Genomic DNA, 5000 nt, shown 5'->3' with positions numbered 1-5000 from the left:
CGGCATCGGCCGGCCGGGGCTGACCCGCCCCCGTAGGCCGGCCCGGCCGCAAGATCGCAGGCGATCGAGCGGGGAGGGGGGGGCAGAGGGACTCGCTCCCCTGCCGCGGGAGCTCCGGACGTGCTAGAGGAGAAGGCGACCCGCCGAGGCGGGCGCGACCCCGCGAACGAGGCCCCTGCCGGGGCGGCTCGCTCCGCAGCGGGCGGGGGTGCGGCACGACGAGCCGACGCCACAGCGGCGGCAGCGGCGGAGGGGGACGCCCCCCTGCCGCCCGCGGCACGCCTCGGGGCCCACCCGGGCGGGTGCGGCCCTTCTGGCTTCCCCTCTTTTCTCGGCTCGGCCGCCCCGCCGCCCAAGCGCTGCTCGCAGCCGGCACCCGCGGGCACCCGGACGCAGGCCGGCACCGGCGCCTCGCATGGTTTCGGACACCTGAGGGCTCACGGGGCCACGCGGCCGTCACACAGCCCGGATCGGTAAAGAAGTCCGAGGAAACCCCGCCGAGCCGGGGAGGGGGGGGCGCGCGGCGACGCGGCGAGGCGCGCGCCCCGCCGCCGACACCGCCGCCATCGTCACGGCCCCCTTCGCTCGCTCGCTCGCTCGGCCGGGGGAGGAGGACAACACCTCGCGTGCGACGGGAAGCGAATTGGAAAGGAGACCGCCCTGCCTGAACACCGGACACCGCCGTTGCTCCCTATGACGGGGAGCACGGAGGAGCCGGCCCGCCGGGGGCCCTCTCCGACGCGACCCGAAAGGCCTCATCGATCGGTAAAGGAAAGACAGCGGAGAAGTAAGCGGTGGCCCCGCGGCCACGGTTCCTGGGACAGCGACGGCCGCGCGCGCCCGCTCCCCCGCCCGCCCGGGGAGGGCTGGCTGGGCGGCGGACGCGGGGCCCTGCGTGCGAGCGAGAGGGCAACGTCTGCGGAGAGGTGCAACGCCGGCCTGAACACCGGCAGAGCCGGCCCGCCGAGAAGCCTCTCCCGACGCGCCCGGGGACGCCTCGGTGGGCGCTGCCTGCGGGTCTGAGTCGGTCAAAGACGGGGGGAGGAGCGGGAGGTGCCGCCGGCCACCCGCTCCAGACAACAACGCCCTCGAGCGAGGTCACCGGGACCGGGGGAAAGCCGCGGCAGGCTCGACTCCCCCGGGCCCTTCAGCGTTCCAGAGTGCCGGCGACCGCCACCGGCCGCCGGTCTTTGCCCGTCGCCCTCACGGTGGGAAAAGAAAAAAGAAAAAAAAATAACACGAGGCGCCACGCCTCGCCCGCGCCATCGCCGGGGATCGGAGCACGGGGAAAGCCTACCCCCCGGCCACCTGCGTTCGGCTGCCGGCCACCGGGACCGGCTGCCATTGATCTTCCCCCGCTCAGCGGGCTCCAGCTTAGGGCCGGAGAAAAAGGACGGGGCGCCGCCGCCGCCTCGCCCGCCGCGTGCAGACTTTCTCGTCGAGCCCTCCGGCGACGGGGGAAGCCGGGGTAGGCCAGACGCCACGGGCCGCCCGCGTATGGCTCGCGCCGGCAAAAAGGAAGCCGAGGCGCCGCCGCCTCGCCCGCGCCATCATCGGGCCCTCCCTGGGGGGGGCCGGGGAAAGCCGCGGCAGGCTCGAAACCCCCCGGCCGTCTGCGTGCGCCCGGCTGCCGGCCACCACGACCGGCCGCCGCTCTCTGCCCGCTTGGCGGGCTCCGGCTTAAGGCCGGAGAAAAACAAAGGACGAGGTGCCGCCACCTCGCCCGCCCCCATCCCCTGGCCCTCAGGAGCCGGCGGCGGCCGCCGCGGCGGGCTGGGCTCTCGCAGGCATCTCTGCCTCGGGGCCTCTACCAGCACTCGCCATCGCCATCATCGGGCCCTCGGGGGGACGGGGGAAAGCCGCGCCGAGCTCCGCTGCGCTCCCCCCGCCCTTCCAGCGTTCGAGTGCCGGCGGCGGCCGCCGCCGCCGGTCTTCGCTCTTCGCCCTGCCCCGCGGGAGCCGAACCGTCCGGGGGAACCGCCACTACGCCCGCCGAGCGCCCCACTTGGCCGGCCGAGGCGAGGGCGTTGCAGCCGCTGGCTAGCGCCGCTCTCGGAGGCGAGTCCCCACTCCCTCCTATAGTACGGACAGGCACGTCCCCGCCCCCGGCAAGCTGCAAGAACGGTGCCTCCGCCCACCGGGGGGGCGCGCCGCCGCCGCCGCCTTTTACGATGACGTAACTGGAGGCAGCGAAAAACAGCGACCCCTTGGGCAGCTCCGAGCAGGCGGCGGGGACAACACGTCTACCCCTCAGCCCCGGAAACGCGACCAAGTCCCGCCGGAGCCCGGTAGACGTGGCCACCCTTTTCGCCGGACGCGCCGACAGCGACGGTCCGCGCTCTCCGGGGACCGCCGCCGGCCGCCGCCGGCCCCGGAGCCGGGTCGACCTGGCGGCCACCTGCGGAGCCGGGTAGACCTAGCGGCCGCCACCGGCCGCGGAGGCGGGTAGACGTGGCGCCCGGCCGCGGAGGTCGGTAGACGTGGCGCCCGGCCGCGGAGGCCGGTAGACGTGGCGTCCGACCGCGGAGGCCGGTAGACGTGGCGTCCGACCGCGGAGGCCGGTAGACGTGGCGTCCGGCCGCGGAGGCGGGTAGACGTGGCGTCCGACCGCGGAGGCCGGTAGACGTGGCGTCCGACCGCGGAGGTCGGTAGACGTGGCGTCCGACCGCGGAGGTCGGTAGACGTGGCGTCCGACCGCGGAGGCGGGTAGACGTGGCGTCCGACCGCGGAGGCCGGTAGACGTGGCGTCCGGCCGCGGAGGCGGGTAGACGTGGCGTCCGACCGCGGAGGTCGGTAGACGTGGCGTCCGGCCGCGGAGGCGGGTAGACGTGGCGTCCGACCGCGGAGGCCGGTAGACGTGGCGTCCGACCGCGGAGGCCGGTAGACGTGACGTCCGACCGCGGAGGCCGGTAGACGTGGCGTCCGACCGCGGAGGTCGGTAGACGTGGCGTCCGGCCGCGGAGGTTCGTAGACGTGGCGTCCGGCCGCGGAGGCGGGTAGACGTGGCGTCCGGCCGCGGAGGCGGGTGCACGTGGCGGCCGGCCGCCACGTGCTCCGGAGCCGGCTGGACCGGCCAGCCCGGTTCTCCCCAGGCCGAGCTGTGGGTGGGTGGTGGTGGGGGCTAATTTCTACTTTTTTCCCCTTTTTCGGGATTTACGCGAATCTGGCGCAAGGGCCACCCCGTCCCTGTTTCAGCAGGGCGGCGGGGGTCGTGGGGGGGGGTCCGGGGGGGTTAACTTTTTTTTTTCCCCTTTTTCGGGATTTACGCGAATCTGGCGCAAGGGCCACCCCGTCCCTGTTTCAGCAGGGCGGCGGGGGGGCGTGGGGGGGGGTCCGGGGGGGTTAATTTTTTTTTTTCCCCTTTTTCGGGATTTACGCGAATCTGGCGCAAGGGCCACCCCGTCCCTGTTTCAGCAGGGCGGCGGGGGGCGGGGGGGGGGGTCCGGGGGGGTTAATTTTTTTTTTTTCTCCTTTTTCGGGATTTACGCGAATCTGGCGCAAGGGCCACCCCGTCCCTGTTTCAGCAGGGCGGCGGGGGGGCGTGGGGGGGGGTCCGGGGGGGTTAATTTTTTTTTTTCCCCTTTTTCGGGATTTACGCGAATCTGGCGCAAGGGCCACCCCGTCCCTGTTTCAGCAGGGCGGCGGGGGTCGTGGGGGGGGGTCCGGGGGGGTTAACTTTTTTTCCCCCCCTTTTTCGGGATTTACGCGAATCTGGCGCAAGGGCCACCCCGTCCCTGTTTCAGCAGGGCGGCGGGGGTCGTGGGGGGGGGTCCGGGGGGGTTAACTTTTTTTTTCCCCCTTTTTCGGGATTTACGCGAATCTGGCGCAAGGGCCACCCCGTCCCTGTTTCAGCAGGGCGGCGGGGGGGCGTGGGGGGGGGTCCGGGGGGGTTAATTTTTTTTTTTCCCCTTTTTCGGGATTTACGCGAATCTGGCGCAAGGGCCACCCCGTCCCTGTTTCAGCAGGGCGGCGGGGGGGCGTGGGGGGGGGTCCGGGGGGGTTAACTTTTTTTTTTCCCCTTTTTCGGGATTTACGCGAATCTGGCGCAAGGGCCACCCCGTCCCTGTTTCAGCAGGGCGGCGGGGGGGCGTGGGGGGGGGTCCGGGGGGGTTAACTTTTTTTTTTCCCCTTTTTCGGGATTTACGCGAATCTGGCGCAAGGGCCACCCCGTCCCTGTTTCAGCAGGGCGGCGGGGGGGCGTGGGGGGGGGTCCGGGGGGGTTAACTTTTTTTTTTCCCCTTTTTCGGGATTTACGCGAATCATGGTACAAGGACGGCCACCCCGTCATTTTGAATGGATTTTTAAGAATTTCGGGTTTTTTAAACGCCCCCCTCCCCCGCCGCCGCCCTCAACGCACGCGCCCACAGGCACGCGCCCCCCCCGCCCCGAACCGGTGGCCGCCGTGCGCTCGCCGGCTTCACCGCCCCGTCCAGCCTCTCCGCTCCGCTCCGCCCCGCCCTCCCCCCCCCCCCCCGGCTCACGGCAAGTCTGCCCTCCCGGCCGGCTTTTTTCCTCCCCAGCTGGTAGGGGAGGGGCCGGGTAGAGGCGGCGGCCCCCGGGGCGAGTTCGCCGTCTGCCGGGAGACTTCAGGACGGGGCGTCCCTTGCCGGGTTATTATTTCTTTTTTTAATGAAACAAATGTATTAGAAGAAGTATCTGCGACCCTGCAGACGCCACCCGCCCCCCCCCCCGGCGGCACACGCGCGCTCAGAGAGACACACACACAGACACGGAGACACACACACACACACACACACACACACACACACACAGAGACACAGACACAGACACAGACACACCGACACGCACACCTGCGCGCGCGCGCTCCCCCTCCCGCCCTCTCTCCCTCCCCGCGCTGCAGTTCCGTACGCGCCGGCCGGCGGGTGCGGCCCCTCCGCCCCGACCGCAGACTCTCCGGCGCCCCGGAGCAGCGGGGGGGGCGGGCTGGGGGAGGTGTGCGTCCGCAGCCGCGCGCTCTGCGCATGCGCGCGCGCCCCGCT

The sequence above is a fragment of the Aptenodytes patagonicus genome, unplaced genomic scaffold (assembly GCF_965638725.1).
Source record: "Aptenodytes patagonicus unplaced genomic scaffold, bAptPat1.pri.cur scaffold_172, whole genome shotgun sequence".
In the NCBI taxonomy this organism is placed as follows: Eukaryota; Metazoa; Chordata; class Aves; order Sphenisciformes; family Spheniscidae; genus Aptenodytes; species Aptenodytes patagonicus.
Note: the sequence above shows the minus strand (reverse complement) of the source record.